Raw genomic sequence first — 22,168 nt, 5'->3', positions numbered from 1 at the left:
ATGTGGTTAACCTTAAAAATCTAAATGAAAATTCTTAAAATCGAAAAGATCAAATTCAACCAGAAAGCGCCCTTAGATCGTGGGGAAAGGCCGCACTTGACCATTCCCACGGTGAATGGCTAAGCCCACTACGCTATGACACAGAAACTCACATCAACACCTTTGTCAAATATCACTGTGAAACTAAGAATGTATGCTATAGCTAGCATTCAAGAGGAACCTGACTGAATGCCTCAAAAACAACCCACCTTATGCTCTCCAAATGGACGTTAGCTGTGAGGGCCGAGATGCCCATGCATTGACTTTAGTTCGATACTTCTCGGGGGATGCTATTCATGAGGACATATTGTTCTGCCTCACGATTACCGAACAAGAAACGGTACATGGGATGTTCAGTGTGCTGCGTTATATTATATTGACGAAAATATTCATGGGATGGAATGGTGGGCTTTTGCACAGATGATGCTCCATCGATCATAGGACGCCAGGCAGGCCTCTGCACTCTAGTTATGAATGTGTGTCCCTCTGTCATATGGACACGTTGTATGATACACCCACTGAGCTGTAATGGGTTCACCGAGAGCAACTGGAGGCAAAAGAGCTGAAGCGCAGAACTCGGAGTTATGCAGCAGGTAACATCGATTGTAAACTACATCAAACCACATCCACTGCCCACAAAACTACGTGGCGATATGGGATCAGAGCCTGATGATGTTCTATTTCATGCTGAGGCTTGGTGGTGATCGTGGGGAAGTGTTGGAAATAATTTTTTGCATTGAGGAACTGTTGTGGATGTAATTTTTTTTTTTTTTTAAGTACTTGATTGAATTTGTGAAAAAGAGTGTGTCTCCATTGTAACAGACATTATTTGGTAAAGTAAACAAACTGAACGCAATTATGGAAATACTAAACATTCTACAGGTGAGTGAATCAGTCACCGTTTTTCAAAAGTGGACCACGCCCCCCTTGGCAGTGCATGTTTCTAACAGAAAACAAGCGTCAGTAAGTGTCCCATACGATTGATGACTGATCACCTCAAACGCTTGGAAGAACACTTTGGGACCTTCTTCCCAATCTGTTTGACTTTGATCCTGGCTCAGTTGGCATGCCGGTAAGTGAAATCGAGCAGCTGATCGAATTCTGCAGACAACGTAGTCACAGGTCACTCCGGAATAGTTTTTTTGTTGTTTCTCACTCAAAGGGAATACTGACGTCTCCCTCTGAACATTAATGCAGCATTCAATACAATTGGGAACTCGGGAAATCTCATACTTCCGACTTCAGTGCATTCAAGACAACTGGGAACTCTGGGGGGGGGGAACTAGCTCCAACTAGGAAAAATCGTTTTGAATGGTCATCCTTTTTCTAGAGCTCCGACTTTCTGACCTTAAGATCGTTGATATCATGATTTGACGTCGTATTTTTCAGAGTTCCCAGTTGTCTTAAAAGCACCATAAAATGCATGGTAACCTTCGCCAGCTCATATCTATGTGAAGCTGTATTCAGTGCTCTTATCTGTATTAAAAATATATATATATATCGATCCAGATTAGATGTGATCGCAGAGATGAGGTGCGCACTGTTGACCACACCCCTGACTTTGAGAAGCTCCTACACGACATGCATCAAGCCACGCCGATCTCATTAGTGGTGGTGAGATAAGAGACAATATGTCAGACTAATTGACTGACAGCCCCCAATTTAAAAAACAACAACATTGGGGTCCGCCAGAATTTTCAGATATCAGAATGGGGTCGTGGGCCAAACAACTTTGGGAACCCGTGTCGTTGAGTCTCCTACACACACACACACACACATGCAGGAACACACATATAACAAACAATCTCAGAGAAACACACACACAGAGCATTTTGATGAAGAAGATTCTCCATTCTTCCTCATCTCCCAGCTCATAGTAAACAGGCTGTTCAGCTGTGCCCACTTTGACAGGACAACATCTTTGATTGAATACTTCTTCTAATGGGATTAGTGCTAGAGGATTTTGTGTGTGTGTGTGTGTGTGTGTGTGTGTGTGTGTGTGTGTGTGTGTGTCGCTACAAACGAGGAGCATTTACGTAAGGATAACCCAAAACACAACAGATCATACACAGCTCTCTCCCTCTCAGCCAGGTCACTCCAGATCCAAGGTGATCTCTCTCTCTCTCTCTCTCTCTCTCTCTTTCTCTCTCTCGTGTCATGGATGGACACACAATTGTGTTGAATTTGGTCTCCTGCTACATTGACTATCGTGTATGTGTCATGTCTGACTGATGTACCCTGGTGTCCCAATCACTCAGCCATGACACACTCATATATAGATCTTCCCTACACAGACACACACACACAAATAGATCCTACACCCCTCCCCTCTCCAAGTCATTCTCCCGTGGGCCAATCAAATCTGACCGGCATTTTATCATTCTAGGATTAGATTGGACAACACAGTCACATTTACTCAAAGAATACTAAGTTAGGTCTAGGACAACTATTCCATTAGTGTAGAATATGAAAAATATGCAAATATGACACATAGGCATACAGCATAAAATACAGACATCAACCAACCAAATGTATTTTATAAAGCCCTTTTTACCTCCAGCGGTGTTACAAAGTGCTTTACAAATACCCTGCCTAAAACCCCAAAGAGCAATGCAGGTGCAGTGGTATCTGTGGCTAGGAAAAACTCCCTAGAAAGGCTGGAAGAAACGTAGAGAGGAACCAGGCTCCAAGGGGTGGGGGCAGTGCCAGGTGGAGACTGACTATGTCATGTTTATAGCCACTTCATACACAAATATAAACATTAATTTCAACCTCTTACTGACAGTTGTGCCTGTTTCACGTGATGTATTGTTGTCTCTATCTTCTTGCCCTTTGTGCTGTTGTCTGTGCCCAATAATGCTTGTACCATGTTTTGTGCTGCTACCATGTTGTGCTGCTGCTACCATGTTGTGCTGCTGCCCTGTTGTGTTGCTACCATGTTGTTGTCATGTGTTGCCGCCTTGCTATGTTGTTGTCTTAGGTCTCTCTTTATGTAGTCTCTCTTTTCGTGATGTTTTGTCCATCTCCCCCGTCCTCAAAAAAAATAAAAATAATAATAATAATAATTATCAAGCTTACTTTTGGCAGGTTTTCAGTGATGTCATAAAATGTCAACAAAAAAAAGTATTCTAGATGAAAATAAAACCTAATATAACTCAAACGGAAAGCATTTGCATTTTTGCGCAGTCCAGGCAGTGCTGAGAGAGATAGTCTTTTGGTAGGCCGTCGTTGTAAATAAGAATTTGTTCCTAACTGACTTTCCATTCCAGTTTTGTCTGGAATTAATAATTGATCTGATTTGATTTAGTCCTATTGTTGAACTCTGATATTTGGTTGAGAGAAGAAGTGAATCCAACATATAAATGTTGTATTTATAGACAAACTGGAATTAAATCCAGATTAAATATCCTGACTTTTTAAATCAACCTGAGCTGGAAACCTTAGGCCTACTGTATGGTCTGTTTTTAAACAACAGCTGTTGATGACTTTGCAAATGGTATATAGGCCTAAATAGCATAAATTGAAGATTGATAAAGTATGGTTACATTTCAATGAATTCGATACCAACAGTGAATCTATTTAGTTGTTAAGAGGATATCTCTCAATCATTCTCACGGTAGCACATTGGTAATAGTCAGTAACAAATAGTTAAGCAGAGCTGGATGGGAGAACAAAAGGTACCTGTAGATAGGTCAACTCTCCAGTAGGAGGTGCTGCCCAGACTAGGATACAAACATTGAAAAAATTGGACTATTTGAAATGTAGTGACATGATTTCAGGTACAGACAACATAGGGCTAAGTTTTTTATTTTCTTAAAAAAAAAAGTTTAAATAAATTTTAAACCAAAAAACTTCTGTTAATTCCATCTTTGTTGGGGACATCCTCTTGCTAACGGATTAGCCAGGAAAGCTAAAGAAAAACCTGAATATGTCAGAACATAATGACGAACACACGGCAGTCCAACAGAAGCAGGAGAACATTTTCTCAATTTTCAGAAGCCGAATGCAGCAGCAGCAGGACGGACGGTTTATTTGACTTGTGTAAGAGTCCATTACTCCCTCTAGGCTCTACTAATTATTTCAACTGTTGTGAGAGCCGCTAGCAAAGGCTGTGTTTATCTGCCTTTAGGGCTTTTTCATTCAGCTTTTCTCACACAGCAGAGCACACTGCTAACCTCTGGGAATACTCTCTTCTTCTCACAGGGCTCTGTTCTCTGGTCTCTGTCTGAGGGAGATAGAGGCACCCAAACACACAGATCCATACTTCACTGCGTTAAGGAAGAAAAGTAAATGAAAACTCAACTTTACTCAAGGCTGTGTTTGTTTGTGTGTGTGTGTGTGTACGCGTGTACGTGTGTGTGTGCCAGAACATGCTTGCGTGTTTAAATGGAACAAGCTATTAAGATATGCCTTTGTCTTTTTCTCTAACTAAACAACACAGTCAATATACCCTGAAGGAAAGTCAAAGAACTCACTGACATTATCTGGTTATGTCAATAGCAGCCAGATTGTGAAATTGAGTCATCTGTACTAGGGGTTAATATTTTTCTGGGATTTTACAAATGTTCCATCCCGAGAATAAATCACTTTTCCCCCAGGTAACCTGGTATTTCCCTCCAAAACCGGAAGTGTCATTTCAAAAGCATTATAAATCATTATAAAGTGTTATAAAGCATATTAATATGTCTAGATTTGATTAGAGCTTTGATCAGCATGAAAACTCCAAACTGACGCTACCTGAGCCTGATGAGACATATATTAAATACAATTAATGAGACATATATTAAATACATTTAATGACACATCTATCAAATACATTTAATGACACATCAAATACATTTAATGACACATCTATCAAATACATTTAATGACACATATATTAAATTAATTTAATGAGATATATATTAAATTAATGAGACACATTAATTGATGTCCATTAATCACGGTACTCCATTCTGTTTGTTTATTTATTTATATATATTTAAAAAAAAAAAAATCTGTCGGCCCCAGCCACGAACTCTGTGTGTAGTTAACCGACCCTCTCTGCCCAGTCATCGCCATTTTACCTGTTGTTGTTTTAGCTGATCAGCTGTTGTTGTCTCACCTGTTGTCGTCTTAGTTAGCTCTCCAAATCAACACCTGTGATTACTTTATGCCTCGCTGTATGTCTCTCTCATATGTCAATATGCCTTGTATACTGTTGTTTAGGTTAGTTATCATTGTTAAGAGTTTACTGCGGAGCCCCTAGTTCCACTCATTATACCTCTGATACCTCCTTTGTCCCACCTCTCACACATGCGGTGACTTCACCCATTATAACCAGCTTATCCAGAGATACAACCTCTATCATCACTCAGTGCCTGGGCTTACCTCTGCTGTACCCGCACCCCACCATACCCCTGTCTGCACATTATGCCCAGAATCTACTCTACCACGCCCAGAAATCTGCTCCTTTTATTCTTTGTCTACAACATTCTAGGCGACCAGTTTTGATAGCCTTTAGCCATACCCTCATCCTACTCCTCCTCTGTTCCTCGGATGATGTGGAGGTAAACCCAGGCCCTGCGTGTCCCCAGGCACCTTCATTTGTTGACTTCTGTGATCGAAAAAGCCTTGGTTTCATGCATGTGAACATCAGAAGCCTCCTCCCTAAGTTTGTTTTACTCACTGCTTTAGCACACTCCGCCAACCCTGATGTCCTAGCCGTGTATGAATCCTGGCTTAGAAAGGCCACCAACAATTCTGAGATTTCCATCCCCAACTACAACATATTCCGTCAAGATAGAACTGCCAAAGGGGGACGAGTTTCAATCTTTCAATCTTTAAATGTTGCTACATAAGACCGAATCGAGGCAGTCGGTCACATATAGGTCTATATATCAGTCTAGAACAGGATGATCTATTTTGGATGCAATTTGAATAGAGTTGATGCAGAAAGAGAGACTGAAAGAGTGTTAGCGCGCGCACTGCTTTAAAGCAACAATATTTGTGTGATAGGCTGTTTCAACTCTGCAGCTGCAAATAAAACTAAATCAATCTTTACCATTAAAAAAACAAGGTGAAGCAAGATGGAAATGGGTAAATTAGACGTGTATTCTGTCTTTATATTAGAATAAACTATGTTGTAGCAAATATAGACCTACCTGTCACAAGAAAAAAAGGTCTACATGTATTGTGAACTGCTCTCCATACTGAGATGGGCTGTCTGTCCCCACCCTGAGCGTTGATGACGATTCATCGTGCAGAGGAGGTAGAGAAGCCAGATTTAGACATTGCATATAATTTAACAGTTCCATTTTACGCCATCTTGTTTATAAATAATGTATTATAATTTACTGGTTTCTCGCAGTTATTTATCCTGGGGAAAGGGAGTGGTTCTGGGACGTAAATCTTGGGTTCCCGCAATTCAACTATAATCTGTACAAAAGCCTCTCGGCTTTTCTACTTTGGATGTTAAAAAGTAACCGGAGCATTGTGCTAAAATAGATCCAACCCCCACAAACACACTCAGACAGGAAACACACCATCAGCTCTCATGAAAGAATTTTGCACAATATCATTAGTTAAAGATGGAAAAGATGTTCACAGTCTCGAATCCAAGCTGTGTCTCGAATCCAAGCTGTCTCGAATCCAAGCTGTGTCTCGAATCCAAGCTGTGTCTCGAATCCAAGCTGTGTCTCGAATCCAAGCTGTGTCTCGATTCCAAGCTGTGTGTACCGCTAAAGTACAACTCTGTCCACTGCACACATGATACACGGTGAATCAAACATGAATAAAAATTACATTATTTTGGTATATCTTTTGTGATTATTCATTTCCTATAACGCCAGGCAGGCTCTAGTGACTCAGACCCGCTGCTATCTCCTCACAGGATGATTCCCAGCATGCATTGCAAAAACAAATTGACTGCAGAGGCAAGAGAGCTTGAGAATCAATATTTCACAACATCCATTCCTTATTCCTCCCCATGGTCACCAGGACAGATATGTCTCCTCTTAAGATGGACAAACTAGTGCATACTGTTTCCTCTCTGCTTCCCACTCGGTTTCCTCTCTCGGTTTTCTCTCTCTTTCGCTCGGTTTCCTCTCTCTTTTTCTACTCGGTTTCCTCTCTCTTCCCACTCGGTTTCCTCCCTCGGTTTCCTCTCCCTTTCTACCCAGTTTCCTCTCTCTGAATCCTCTCTTTCTACTTGGTTTTCCTCTCTTTTTACTTGGTTTTCCTCTCTTTCTACTTGGTTTTCCTCTCTTTCTACTCGGTTTTCCTCTCTTTTTCTACTCGGTTTCCTCTCTCTTTCTACTCGGTTTCCTCTCTCTTTCTACTCGGTTTCCTCTCTCGGTTTCCTCTCTCTTCCCTCTCGGTTTCCTCTCTCTTTCTACTCGGTTCCTCTCTCTTCCCACTCGGTTTCCTCTCTCTTTCTACTCGGTTTCCTCTCTCGGTTTCCTCTCTCTTCCCACTCGGTTTCCTCTCTCGGTTTCCTCTCTCTTTCTACTCGGTTTCCTCCCTCGGTTTCCTCTCTCTTCCCACTCGGTTTCCTCTCTCGGTTTCCTCTCTCTTCCCACTCGGTTTCCTCTCTCTGATTCCTCTCTCTTCCCACTCGGTTTCCTCTCTCTGATTCCTCTCTCTTTCTACTTGGTTTCCTCTCTCTGATTCCTCTCTCTTTCTACTCGGTTTCCTCTCTCTGATCCCTCTCTCTTTCTACTCAGTTTCCTCTCTCTGATTCCTCTCTCTTTCTACTCGGTTTCCTCTCTCTGATTCCTCTCTCTTCCCACTCGGTTTCCTCTCTCTGATTCCTCTCTCTTTCGACTTGGTTTCCTCTCTTGGTTTCCTCTCTCTGATTCCTCTCTCTTTCTACTTGGTTTCCTCTCTCTGATTCCTCTCTATTTCTATCCAGTTTCCTCTCTCGGTTTCCTCTCTCTGATTCCTCTCTCTTCCCACTCGGGTTTCCTCTCTCTGATTCCTCTCTCTTTCTACTTGGTTCTGCCAGTGTTCCTCTCTCGGTTTCCTCTCTTTCTATTCAGTTTCCTTTCTGTTTCCTCTCTGCAGATCAAATCAGATTAGGGGTCATATGTATCAAGCGTCTCAGAGTCGGAGTGCTGATCTACGACCAGGGCCCCCCTGTCCATGTAATATTAATCCATGTGTGATCTAAAAGGCCAAACTGATCAAGTCAGCAATAGTAATATGAGATGCTCATTAAATACACCACCTGAAAAGCAGCTCAACCTCTCTGGATCAGAAGGAATATCCTACAATTCCATCTGTATTTATTTGGACAGTGAAGCTAAAACGTTTAATTTGTCTCTATACTCCAGCATTTTGGATTTGAGATTAAATGTTTTATATGAGGTGAGGTGACAGTACAGAATGTCAACTTTTATTTGAGGGTATTTTCATACATATCTGTTTTACATTTACACTTTGTGTTATAAGTAAATGGACAAATTCACTTGTGTATTACATTTAGTTGAAAGTTAAGTATTTGGTCCCATATTCCTATCACACAATGACTACATCAAGCTTGTGACTCGACAAACTTGTTGGATGCATTTGCTGTTTGTTTTGGTTGTTTCAGATGATGTTGTGTAGAATATAAACGGATGGTAAATAATGTGTGCCATTTTGGAGTCACTTTTATTATAAATAAGAATATAATATTTTTCGGAACATTTCTTCATTAATGCCAAGCCCATCTCTTACCTGTTCAACCTGTATCTCCTCTCTGGGGAGGTTCCCATTGCATGGAAGGCAGCCACGGTTCGTCCTTTATTTAAAGGGGGAGCTCAAGCTGATCCCAACTGTTATAGGCCAATTTCTATTTTGCCCTGTGTTGGAAAAACTTGTGAATAATCAACTGACTGGCTTTCTTGATGTTTATAGTATTCTCTCGGGTATGCAATCTGATTTCTGCTCAGGTTATGGATGTGTCACTGCAACCTTTTAATTTTAATTTTTTTTTAACCTTTATTTAACTAGGCAAGTCAGTTAAGAACAAATTCTTATTTACAATGACGGCCTAGGAACAGTGGGTTAACTGCCTGTTCAGGGGCAGAACGACAGATTTGTACCTTGTCAGCTTGTGGGTTTGAACTTGCAACCTTCTGGTTACTAGTCCAACGCTCTAACCACTAGGCTACCCTGCCGCCCCCAAACCTTAATTTACGACCTTTATGTCACCATTGCCCTTGATTCTAAGCAATGTTGTGCTACTATTTTTATTGACTTGGCTAAAGCTTTTGATACGGTAGACCATACCATTCTTGTGGGCTGGCTAAGGAGTATTGGTTTTGGGCCTGGTTTACTAACTACCTCAAAGAGTGAAGTGTATGAAGTCAGAAAAACATCTGCGGTGTTGGCCACTGCCTGTCACCAAGGGAGTACCCCAAGGCTCGATCGTAGGCCCCACGTCTGCTCAATTTACATCAACAACATAACTCAGGCAGTAGGAAGCTCTCTCATCCATTTATATGCCGGTGATACAGTCTTATACTCAGCTGGCCCCTCCCTGGATTTTGTGTTAAGCACTCTACAACAAAGCTTTCTTAGTGTCCAGCAGGCTTTCTCTACCCTTAACCTTGTTCTGAACACCTCCAAAACAAAGGTCATGTGGTTTGGTAAGAAGAATGCCCCTCTCCCCACCGGTGTGATTACTACCTCTGAGGGTTTAGAGCTTGAGGTAGTCACCTCATACAAGTATTTGGGAGTATGGCTAGATGGTACGCTGTCCTTCTCTCAGCACATATCAAAGCTGCAGGCTAAGGTTAAATCTAGACTCTATCGTAATCGCTCCTTTCACCCCAGCTGCCAAACTAACCCTGATTCAGATGACCATCCTACCCATGCTAGATTACGGAAACATAATTTATATATCAGTAGGTAAGGGTGCTCTAGAGCGGCTAGATGTTCTTTACCATTGGGCCATCAGATTTGCCACCAATGCTCCTTATAGGACACATCACTGCACTCTGTACTCCTCTGTAAACTGGTCATCTCTGTATACCCGTCGCAAGACCCACTGGTTGATACTTATTTATAAAACCCTCTTAAGCCTCACTCCACCCTATCTGAGATATCTACTGCAGCATACAACACCCGTTCTGCCAGTCACATTCTGTTTGCTCCAGCATCTTCACAAGGTCCTCTGCTGTTGCTCTGGGATTGATTCGCACCAAAGTACGTTCATCTCTAGGAGACATAACGCGTCTCCTTCCTGAGCGGTATGACGGCTGCGTGGTCCCATGGGGTTTATACTTGTGTACTATTGTTTATACAGATGAACGTGGTACCTTCAGGTGTTTGGAAATTGCTCCCAAGGATGAACCAGACTTGTGGAGGTCTACAATTTCTTTTCTGAGGTCTTGGCTGATTTCTTCTGATTTTTCCATGATGTCAAGCAGAGGCAATGAGTTAGAAGGTAAGCATTGAAATACATCCACAGGTACACCTCAAATTGACTCAAATGATGTCAATTAGCCTATCAGAAGCTTCTAAAGCCATGACATCATTTTCTGTAATTTTCCAAGCTGTTTAAAGGCACAGTCAACGTAGTGTATGTAAACTTCTGACCCACTGGAATTGTAAGACAGTGAATTATAAGTGAAATAATCTGTCTGCAAACAATTGTTGGAAAAATTACTTGTGTCATGCACAAAGTTGATGTCCTAACCGACTTGCCAAAACTATAGTTTGTTAACAAGTAATGTGTTGCTGTCACGACTCCCACTGAAGGTGTCTCCCCTGCCTGTTCGGGCGGTGGTCGTCGTCGCCGGTCTACGAGCCGCCACCGATCCCTTTTTCCTTTTCTGTTCGTTTGGGCTTATTGGTTGCACCTGTCCCTTATTTTGTTTCTTGATTTATGTCTATTTAAGCCTGTTAGGCCCGCCTAGGTTTGTGTGGGATTGTTCCTCTGTTGGTTTGTGGATGTGTATTTTGTAAAGTCTTTTTTCCAGACTGTTTGGGTCCTGTGTTTGGGCCGGTCAGGTGGTGACAGAATCCTCTGACAGAATCCTGCACCGTTTTGGAATGGAGTCAGCAGGAGCAGCTGCACCTCCTCTCCCATCGATGGAGGAGCGAGTCCTCCATCATACGGCCATTCTCCACCGGATCGGGTCGGCAATGGACCGCTGGGAGAGGAGTGGCCTCCCTACCTCACCAGCACCACCTACCCCTCCTCCGGCGTCCGGATCCGGTGCCCTCCGTCTGGCGCTCCCCAGGGAGTACGATGGAACGGCGGCTGGGTGCCAGGGGTTCTTACTACAGCTTGAGCTGTACCTGGCTACCATTCGTCCGACTCCCTCAGGGGAGGAGAGCGTGAGCGTCCTCGTCTCCTGTCTGACGTGTCGAGCCCTGGAGTGGGCCAACGCAGTGTGGAATGGCCCAGTGTGAATGGCCTGAGTTCACCCGCCGGTTCCGGGCCGTGTTCGACCACACACCGGAGGGCCAAGCGGCAGGTGAACGGCTGTTTCACCTGCGACAGGAGACGAGGAGACGAGGAGCACGCAGGATTTTGCGCTGGAGTTCCGGACCTCGGCCGCCGGGGCGGGGGTGATGGACCACTATCGCTGTAGCCTCCAGGAGGACGTCCGCAGGGAGCTAGCTTGTCGGGACGCCATCCTCTCTCTCGACAAACTGATCGACATGTCCATCCGACTGAACAACCTGCTGGCTGCCCGCGGGCGTCCAGAACGGGCCCTGTAGGTTCCACCTCCAGGCCCTCTCGCTCCAATCCCCATGGAGTTAGGGGGGGCCGCATCGGGGGGACCGGAGGAGGAGGCTCCTCCTGCACCAGGTGTGGTCGGAGAAGACACACTGCCAATCGGTGCTGGAGGAGCTCGTCTGGGAGTTGGGATGGCAGGCAGAGCACTCCTCGTTCACCCCTGGTGAGTCAGCACCAGACTCACCCAGAGCTCCTTGTTGGTCATATATTCTTACGAATGTATTTTTCTGAGTTTTCTCCCTCTCTGCATAAGGCGCTAGTCGATTCAGGCGCAGCTGGGAACTTTATGGATACTATAGGATGTTCAGTATGAGGCAGTAGAGGCTGCAGATGGCACCAACAGCAGGACAACAGATAGACAAATACTATAAAAACACATTACTCTATAACATACTAAAACACTACGGCCAAGTACCATCTGCCCACTGAGTTAGAGCCAGAGCTAACGCTATAGGGCCTACAGTGGTCCACTGTGCACATTCCCTGTGAATGGTTGAAAAATGAGTTTTAAGATCCCTTGACCAGTCATTTAACAGTTTATAAACTCTGAGGCAACAGTTTGTCTCTATAAAAACCTATAACCTATAAGATGTAAAACACAGTCAAGTACCATCTGCCCACTGAGTTGAGTGAGTGAGGGTGAGTGTGTGTGTGAGTGAGTGAGTGAGATCCCTTGACCAGTCATTTAACAGTTTATAAACTCTGAGGCTAGTTTGTCTCTAGTACCTATAACCTGTAGATGTGACAGTCAACACACGTGAGTGAGTGAGTGAGATATAGCAAGAGAGAGGACCCTCTACAGTCAAGTTAATGAGGCATCACAGAACACACACATTTACAGTATCTCTAGCTAAATATTTCTCTCTATCCAATCATTGGCTGGTGGAATTCCCTGGGTAAAGGGAAAAGTCTACATTATCATTGTTTCTATCTGGCAGAAAGTCCAACCAAGCTGTTTGATTGGAAGAACAAATTGAACGTGCAAGATATTTTCAGGACTATAAAGAGGTCAATAAAATATTTGTGCTTATTATTATTTTTTGAATCAACTAAAGTCCTTTGATGAATGCTTTCATGTTGTTAGTTGTTTTTTAAATTTTAAATATAGAACCTCTATTTCCTTCCAGTAAACTTTCAGTAGGTAGCAGAGAAAAAGGTTTACGTTTTATTCCTCGTATGTGCAGGATAAATACAGTACACGTCATCCAACGAAATGCTTACTTGCATGTACGTTCTCGACAATACGATTTAGAAGAAAAGAAACGCACACCTATTAAGACGAGGTGCTGGCTAGAGGTGCTGGCTAGAGGTGCTGGCTAGCGGAGTACAAACTTGAAAATAAAAGAGAGCCGCACACTCTAGGAGCTCAGATGCAAAAAAGTAATACCAACGTTTCGACAGCCGAGCTGTCTTCGTCAGGGTATAATCACAAACACTGCGGGATGACTCGTCTATATAGTGTCAAAAGACACTTCTCGACAATACAACAGTAAATAATAATCAACTATAATAATACGAATATAAAGTAAATGGCTCAGTAGAATAGAATAAACATTTTAGCATAGTTATAATACAGGAGGGCAAAATTTATAGTCCAATATTTACACATGTTTTGGGGAAGGATTTGTGGGGGAAAGTGTTTAAATTGTGCAGTATTCATCAATCATATTAAGAAGAATAAGAGGAAGGAAGGAAGGAGGGAATTGGGGAAATAAGGAAGTAGGGAAATAAGAAAGGAAGGCAGGAAGGAATCTTCAGAGTATACCAACAGGAATGAGGTGGAAGACAGAGACTCACCTTCTAGAACCATCAATGGGTGTGGAGGGTGGTTAGGTGGCTCCTTGGAGCAGAGGCCAGGGTTGGACCCTATGGTTCTGTGGTAATGTGGAGATGGTGTGTTTGAAAGCAACTACTGGAGTCCTTAGACTGGTACAGGCATGTAGGGACAGTGCCTCAGATCACAGCAGCTCCAGCCTACAACACAGACGAGAGGACAACAAATTAGAGGAGAGAGGATCAATTGAAAGAGAAGAGTGGGTGAAAATGGGTGTACACACACACACACACACACACACACACACACACACACACACACACAAAAGCACGACAATACAAACAATTGAAACAAGCTATACTGTATATCCCATCGGCAGAGACACACACAGAGAACAGCTCAAGTTTGTCTCTTAGATGTCCAATCTGCAGTAATCCTAGCAGAGCCATGGAACAGCAGTGAGAGGCAGAGAGGCCGGCGAGAATCAGCCTCTTCTGTTGTTGTTAAATCTTAGGCTTGATGATGTGACTTCTGTGGCTTTTTGACAGATGAAACAGTGTGACTCTGAACTAGAATTCACACGCACGCACACACACACACACACACACACACACACACACACACACACTCATCCAATTTGTCAAGGCAATATGTGATGTCTGTGACTCAATAGAGAGCCGTAACCTAGATTTCCACGGAGCGGATAACAACAGAAAGAGACTAGTCTGGGCTTTGATAAAGTTCCCATCAATTAGATGAGTTGAGTATTCTTTAGATGAGTTGAGACTGAGAGCAGAGCATTCTTTAGATGAGTTGAGACTGAGAGCAGAGCATTCTTTAGATGAGTTGAGACTGAGAGCAGAGCATTCTTTAGATGAGTTGAGACTGAGAGCAGAGCATTCTTTAGATGAGTTGAGACTGAGAGCAGAGCATTCTTTAGATGAGTTGAGACTGAGAGCAGAGCATTCTTTAGATGAGTTGAGACTGAGAGCAGAGCATTCTTTAGATGAGTTGAGACTGAGAGCAGAGCATTCTTTAGATGAGTTGAGACTGAGAGCAGAGTATTCTTTAGATGAGTTGAGACTGAGAGCAGAGCATTCTTTAGATGAGTTGAGACTGAGAGCAGAGTATTCTTTAGATGAGTTGAGACTGAGAGCAGAGTATTCTTTAGATGAGTTGAGACTGAGCATTCTTTAGATGAGTTGAGACTGAGAGCAGAGCATTCTTTAGATGAGTTGAGACTGAGAGCAGAGCATTCTTTAGATGAGTTGAGACTGAGAGCAGAGCATTCTTTAGATGAGTTGAGACTGAGAGCAGAGCATTCTTTAGATGAGTTGAGACTGAGAGCAGAGCATTCTTTAGATGAGTTGAGACCGAGAGCAGAGCATTCTTTAGATGAGTTGAGACTGAGAGCAGAGCATTCTTTAGATGAGTTAGCAGAGCATTCTTTAGATGAGTTGAGACTGAGAGCAGAGCATTCTTTAGATGAGTTGAGACTGAGAGCAGAGCATTCTTTAGATGAGTTGAGACTGAGAGCAGAGCATTCTTTAGATGAGTTGAGACTGAGAGCAGAGTATTCTTTAGATGAGTTGAGACTGAGAGCAGAGCATTCTTTAGATGAGTTGAGACTGAGAGCAGAGCATTCTTTAGATGAGTTGAGACTGAGAGCAGAGTATTCTTTAGATGAGTTGAGACTGAGAGCAGAGCATTCTTTAGATGAGTTGAGACTGAGAGCAGAGCATTCTTTAGATGAGTTGAGACTGAGAGCAGAGCATTCTTTAGATGAGTTGAGACTGAGAGCAGAGCATTCTTTAGATGAGTTGAGACTGAGAGCAGAGCATTCTTTAGATGAGTTGAGACTGAGAGCAGAGCATTCTTTAGATGAGTTGAGACTGAGAGCAGAGCATTCTTTAGATGAGTTGAGACTGAGAGCAGAGCATTCTTTAGATGAGTTGAGACCGAGAGCAGAGCATTCTTTAGATGAGTTGAGACCGAAAGCTGAATATTGTGAATCACTTACCACGTTGCCATCCACAGTTTTTATGCGAGTAAAGTCACACCGTATAAAACAAAAATCACAACATATGTGATGGAAACGGGAAGTTTTGGTACAATTTTATAAATGCCGACAGATCAATTGTATGTTTGACATGGTGGTATGTTTTCTTGGCGATGAAATGTATTATGCAAGAAATGGCGTTGGAAATGCCTTTATGTTAAAATATTGATATATTTGAGTCACGCGATGCTATGGTGTGTGGTCCTCCCACTACGACTCTGGAAACCATGCTGTTTATTAGGCTACAGATAAGTTGTGATGAACTTCACAGGGTGGTGAAAGTGCAAGATGACGCGCTTGATGCTCTTTTCCAATAAATATCGAGGGTCTTATTCTGGTGACATGATGATTGATGCTTGACTGCCGTTTGACAAAAAGCAAAGCCTCAGTACAGGACTAAGATTGAATCCTACTACACCGGCTCTGACGCTCGTCGGACGTGGCAGGGCTTGCAAAATATTACGGACTACAAACGGAAGCCCAGCTGCGAGCTGCCCAGTGACACGAGCATACCAGACGAGCTAAATTACTTGTATGCGTGCTTCGAGGCAAGTAACACTGAAGCATGCATGAGAGCACCAGCTATTCTGGACGACTTTGTGATCATGTTCTCTGTAGCTTATGTGAGTAAGACCTTTAAAAAGGTCAACATTCACAAGGCCGCAGGGCCAAACGGATTATCAGGACGTGTACTAAAAGCATGCGCTGACCAACTGGCAAGTGTATTCACTGACATTTTCATCCTGTCCCTGACCAAGTCTGTAATACCCACATGTTTCAAGCTGACCACCATAGTCCCTGTGCCCAAGAACGCCAAGTTAACTTGTCTAAATGACTACTGACCCGTAGCACCCATGTTTGTAGCCATGAAGTGCTTTGAAAGGCTGGTCATGGTTCACATCAACACTATCATCCCAGGAACACCTACGTGGGAATGCTGTTCATTGACAACAGCTCAGTGTTCAACACCATAGTGCCCACGAAGCTCATTACTAAGTTAAAGACTATAGGACTAAAAACCTCCCTCTGCAACTGGATCTTGGACTTCTTGACAAGCCGCCCCCAGGTGGTAAGGGTAGACAACAACACATCCGCCTTGCGCTTAGTCCTCTCCTGTACTTCCTGTTCACCTATGACTGCATGGCCAAGCATGACTCCAACACAACAATTAAGTTTGCAGATGACACACCGGTGATAGGCCTGATCACCGACAATGATGAGACAGCCTATAAGGAGGAGGTCAGAGACCTGGAAGTGTGGAGCCAAGACAACAACCTCTTCCTCAATGTGATCAAGACAAAGGAGATGATTGTGGACTACAGGAAAAGGAGAGAGCTTCGAGTTCGTTGGTCCACATCACCAAAAACTACCATGGTCCAAACACACCAAGACAGTCGTGAAGATGGCACAACAAAGCCTATTCCCCCTCAGGAGACCGAAAAGATTTGGCATGGGTCCTCAGATCCTAAAACAATTCTACAGCTGCACCATCGAGAGCATCCTGTCTGGTTACATCACCGCCTGGTATGGCAACTGCTCGACATCGGACCGCAAGGCGCTACAGAGGGTAGTGTGTACAGCCCAGTACATCACTGGGGCCAAGCAGAGTAGCAGAGCACTCCACTTCACAGCAAAGAGTAGCAGAGCACTCCACTTATCGCATGTTAACGTTTATTGTCATGAATCTTGTCCTGGAGGTAGAACTGAGCGATTTCAGCGAGATGGGTCAAAATTGGCTACATCGTAAAAATGTATGAAAACAAAACAGAGTTTTTTGGTCTTCATTTAAGGTTAGGGTTAGGTTTACTTTGTGACAAAGTAAACCTTTGTGATGATTTGATGACTTTGTGATGACCAATGAAGTGCAGCCTCCAAGGCAACATTCATGACAATAAATGCCAACCTGCCCTCTCCTCTCTGTCTCTTTCTGTCCCTACCAGTCCATGTTCCACCAGGCTGTGTATCAAATCATATCAAAGTTTGTCACATGCACTGAATACAGTAATGTAATGTAATACCTTACAGTGAAATGCTTACTTACAGGCTCTAACCAATAGCGCAAAAAAGGTATTAGGTGAACAATAGGTAGGTAAAGAAATAAAACAACAGTAAAAAGACAGGCTATATACAGTAGCGAGGCTATAGAAGTAGCGAGGCTACATACAGACACCGGTTAGTCAGGCTGATTGAGGTAGTATGTACAGTGAGGGAAAAAAGTATTTGATCCCCTGCTGATTTTGTACGTTTGCCCACTGACGAAGAAATGATCAGTCTATCATTTTAATGGTAGGTTTATTTGAACAGTGAGAGACAGAATAACAACAAACAAATCCAGAAAAACACTTCAAAAATGTTATAAATTGATTTGCATTTTAATAAGGGAAATAAGTATTTGACCCCTCTTAATCAGAAAGATTTCTGGCTCCCAGGTGTCTTTTATACAGGTAACGAGCTGAGATTAGGAGCACATTCTTAAAGGGAGTGCTCCTAATCTCAGCTTGTTACCTGTATAAAAGACACCTGTCCACAGAAGCAATCAATCAATCAGATTCCAAACTCTCCACCATGACCAAGACCAAAGAGCTCTCCAAGGATGTCAGGGATAAGATTGTAGACCTGCACAAGGCTGGAATGGGCTACAAGACCATCGCCAAGCAGCTTGGTGAGAAGGTGACAACAGTTGGTGCGATTATTCGCAAATGGAAGAAACACAAAAGAACTGTCAATCTCAGTCAGAAGTCTACATACACCTTAGCCAAATACATTTAAACTCAGTTTTTCATAATTCCTGACATTAAATCCTAGTAACAATTCCTTGTCTTAGGTCAGTTAGGACCACCACCATTTTAAGAATGTGAAATGTCAGAATAATAGTAGAGAATTATTTATTTCAGCTTTTATTTCTTAGATCACATTCCCAGTGGGTCAGAAGTTTACATACACTCAATTAGTATTTGGTAGCATTGCCTTTAAATTGTTTAACTTGGATCAAACGTTTTGAGTAGCCTTCCACAAGCCTCCCCAATAAGTTGGGTGAATTTTGGCCCACTCCCCCTGACAGAGCTGGTGTACTGAGTCAGGTTTGTAGGTCTCCTTGCTCGCACATGCTTTTTCAGTTCTCCCTACAAATTTCCTATAGGATTGAGGTCAGGGATTTGTGATGGCCACTCCAATACCTGGACTTTGTTGTCCTGAAGCCATTTTGCCACAATTTTGGAAGTATGCTTGGGGTCATTATCCATTTGGAAGACCCATTTGCAACCAAGCTTTAACTTCCTGACTGATGTCTTGAGATTTTGCTTCGATATTTCCATATAATTTCCCTACCTCATGAAACCATCTATTTTGTGAAGTGCACCAGTCCCTCCTGCAGCAAAGCAGTCCCTCCTGCAGCAAAAAATTTTTTATTTTCTGATGTCTTGGCTGATTTCTTTTGATTTCCCATGATGTCAAGCAAAGAGGCACTGAATTTGAAGGTAGGCCTTGAAATACATCCACAGGTACCCCTCCAATTGACTCAAAATGTCAATTAGTCTATCAGAAGCATCTAAAGCTATGACACCATTTTCTGGAATTTTCCAAGTTGTTTAAAGGCACAGTCAACTTAATGTATGTAAACTTCTGAACCACTGGAATTGTGATACAGTGAATTATAAGTGAAATAATCTGTCTGTAAACAATTTTTGCGAAAATGACTTATGTCAAGCACAAAGTAGATGTCCTCACCGACTTGCCAAAACTATAGTTTGTTAACAAGAACTTTGTGGAGTGGCTGAAAAAACGAGTTTTAATGACTCCAACCTAAGTGTATGGAAACTTCCGACTTCAACTGTATCTTTAGAGTTTAAGTCGGGAGATAGTAACTCATTAAACAACATCAGATTAGTGATTAGTCGTCTCACGACAGGACTGAGTCTGAAGGCAGGGACTGAGGTAGAGCTGGGTCACTGGGCTGTACGGTAACTCATTAAACAGCATCAGATTAGTGATTAGTCGTCTCATGACAGGACTGAGTCTGAAGACAGGGACTGAGGTAGAGCTGGGTCACTGGGCTGTACGGTAAGTCATTTAACCACATCCATCTACAGTGCTGCTCAGACTGGAGCCCTGAGTCAGGCAGTGGGCAAAAACATTCTGTCTCTCTGGTCGAAACAGTGTCACATAAGATAAGGTTGACGTTTTAAAGTGTCTTTAAGACACATATAGACCGAAGATACTGTATGACCAAGCAGAAAAACATTTTATGGTGGGTTTGAGATTTCTGATTTCTATTGGATTCATATCTGCTTGAAGATAGTTGCATTCATGACATGTTGGACATAAAGGACCTAAAATACCTATATATTTTTTTTTACTGTATACTGACCATAACACTTCAGTGCCAATGTTTCCTTCATTTCCTATTTGTCTAAAAGAGTCAGTCGGGGTGAAAGAGAGAGTGTGTTATTGTTATCACTGATCCGGCCTGGCTAAATCTCCCCATGCAGGGCGAGCTGCTGCTAGGTTGTCATGGCATGCTGCTGGGTTGTCATGGAGACGCCTCAGTAATGACTCCCTCTGCGACGGCAGGTGAAGGAAGTGACCTTTACACGGGACGGATCTTAAGTCTAAAATGGCCTCCTTTCCTTGTCTCCTCTACTTCCATCTCAATAGTCTACCAAGGCTTCCTCCTCATTTCAGGGATCTCAAGGAAAGGAGATGAGGTGTGGACTTTGAGATGCACCCATGAAGTCGAACACAGTCTGTCCACCAATGGGAATAAAGCACCCACTGTCTTCTCGACCAATGAAAAAGCAACCAAAGCAGAGGGCCATGTCTCTGAAGACAGACACCGTACAGATACTCCAGTCATTGTAAAAAAAAAAAACCAACACTTACTGCTCACAAAAAGCCATTTAAATAGAGATTAGGTAGACCTGTGTTTCTTATTCTATTCTATTCTATATTATTATACACCCAATGGGATGCACATTCTGCCTTTGCAATACACACAAAGCTTGATGATGAGTTGCTCATTTGAATCAGCGGTGTATTGCTAAGGCAGAATGTAAAATGTGCACCCTTTGGTTCCCCAGGATCAGTTTAAAAGACAGTGACATAGGATGAGAGGAATATAGAATGACATAGTGATGTTTGTTCATCACATAGAGTATAGACCCATCCCAGTGGTATATATAATATGACTACTATATCTACTCTAGCTACTATCACTACTATAACTACTATCGTTAGTATAGCTACTAATGCTTCTATAGTTACTATCGCTTCTACCATTACTATAGCTACTATCATTACTATAGCTACTATCTTTACTATAGCTACTATCGTTACTATAGTTACTATAACTACTATCGTTACTATAGTTACTATAACTACTATAACTACTATCGTTACTATAGTTACTATAACTACTATCGTTACTATAGTTACTATAACTACTATCGTTACTATAGCTACTATTGCTTCTATAGTTACTATCGCTTCTACCATTACTAAAGCTACTATCGTTACTATAGCTACTATCGTTACTATAGTTACTATAGCTATTATAGTTACTATAACTACTATAACTACTATAGTTACTATAACTACCATAGCTAATACAACTGCTTTAGCTACTACTACTAACTACTATAGCTAATATAACTGCTATAACTGCTATAGCTACTATCATTACTATAGCTACTATCGTTACTATAGCTACTATCGTACCTATAGTTACAATAGTTACTATAACTACTATAGCTACCATAACTACCATAGCTAATACAACTGCTATAGCTACTATAACTGCTATAGCTACTATAACTGCTATAGCTACTATAACTGCTATAGCTACTATAACTGCTATAACAAATCAAAGTTTATATGTCACGTGCGCCGAATACAACAGGTGTAGACCTTACAGTGAAATGCTTACTTACAGGCTCTAACCAATAGTGCAAAAAAGGTATTAGGTGAACAATAGGGAGGTAAAGAAATAAAGCAACAGTAAAAAGACTGAAAAATAACTGTAGCGAGGCTATAAAAGTAGAGAGGCTATATACAGTAGCGAGGCTATATACAGTAGCGAGGCTATAAAAGTAGCGAGGCTACATACAGACACCGGTTAGTCAGGCTGATTGAGGTAGTATGTACATGTAGATATGGTTAAAGTGACGATGCATATATGATGAACAGAGAGTAGCAGTAGTGTAAAAGAGGGGCTGGCGGGTGGCGGGACACAATCAAATCAAAAATCAAATCAAATTTTATTTGTCACATACACATGGTTAGCAGATGTTAATGCGAGTGTAGCGAAATGCTTGTGCTTCTAGTTCCGACAATGCAGTAATAACCAACAAGTAATCTAACTAACAATTTCAAAACTACTGTCTTATACACAGTGTAAGGGGATAAAGAATATGTACATAAAGATATATGAATGAGTGATGGTACAGAGCAGCATAGGCAAGATACAGTAGATGGTATCAAGTACAGTATATACATATGCGATGAGTATGTAAACAAAGTGGCATAGTTAAAGTGGCTAGTGATACTTGTATTACATAAGGATGCAGTAGATGATATAGAGTACAGTATA

General features: G+C 42.3%; 1 protein-coding gene across 1 annotated transcript in view; it reads right to left on the bottom strand.

The window, feature by feature from the left end:
- Positions 1-22,168, bottom strand: part of LOC112236938 (amyloid-beta A4 precursor protein-binding family A member 1-like) — a 135,813-nt gene that overhangs the window by 65,021 nt on the left and 48,624 nt on the right. Inside the window, exon 2 of the mRNA XM_042331301.1 lies at positions 13,550-13,726. The gene's annotated coding sequence lies outside the window, so the exon portion shown is untranslated. The remainder of the gene's footprint in view (positions 1-13,549; positions 13,727-22,168) is intronic.

This window comes from Oncorhynchus tshawytscha, linkage group LG12 (genome assembly GCF_018296145.1).
Source record: "Oncorhynchus tshawytscha isolate Ot180627B linkage group LG12, Otsh_v2.0, whole genome shotgun sequence".
Taxonomy (NCBI): domain Eukaryota; kingdom Metazoa; phylum Chordata; class Actinopteri; order Salmoniformes; family Salmonidae; genus Oncorhynchus; species Oncorhynchus tshawytscha.
The sequence above is the reverse complement of the archived record's forward strand: the minus strand, read 5'-3'. Positions and strand labels throughout refer to the sequence as shown.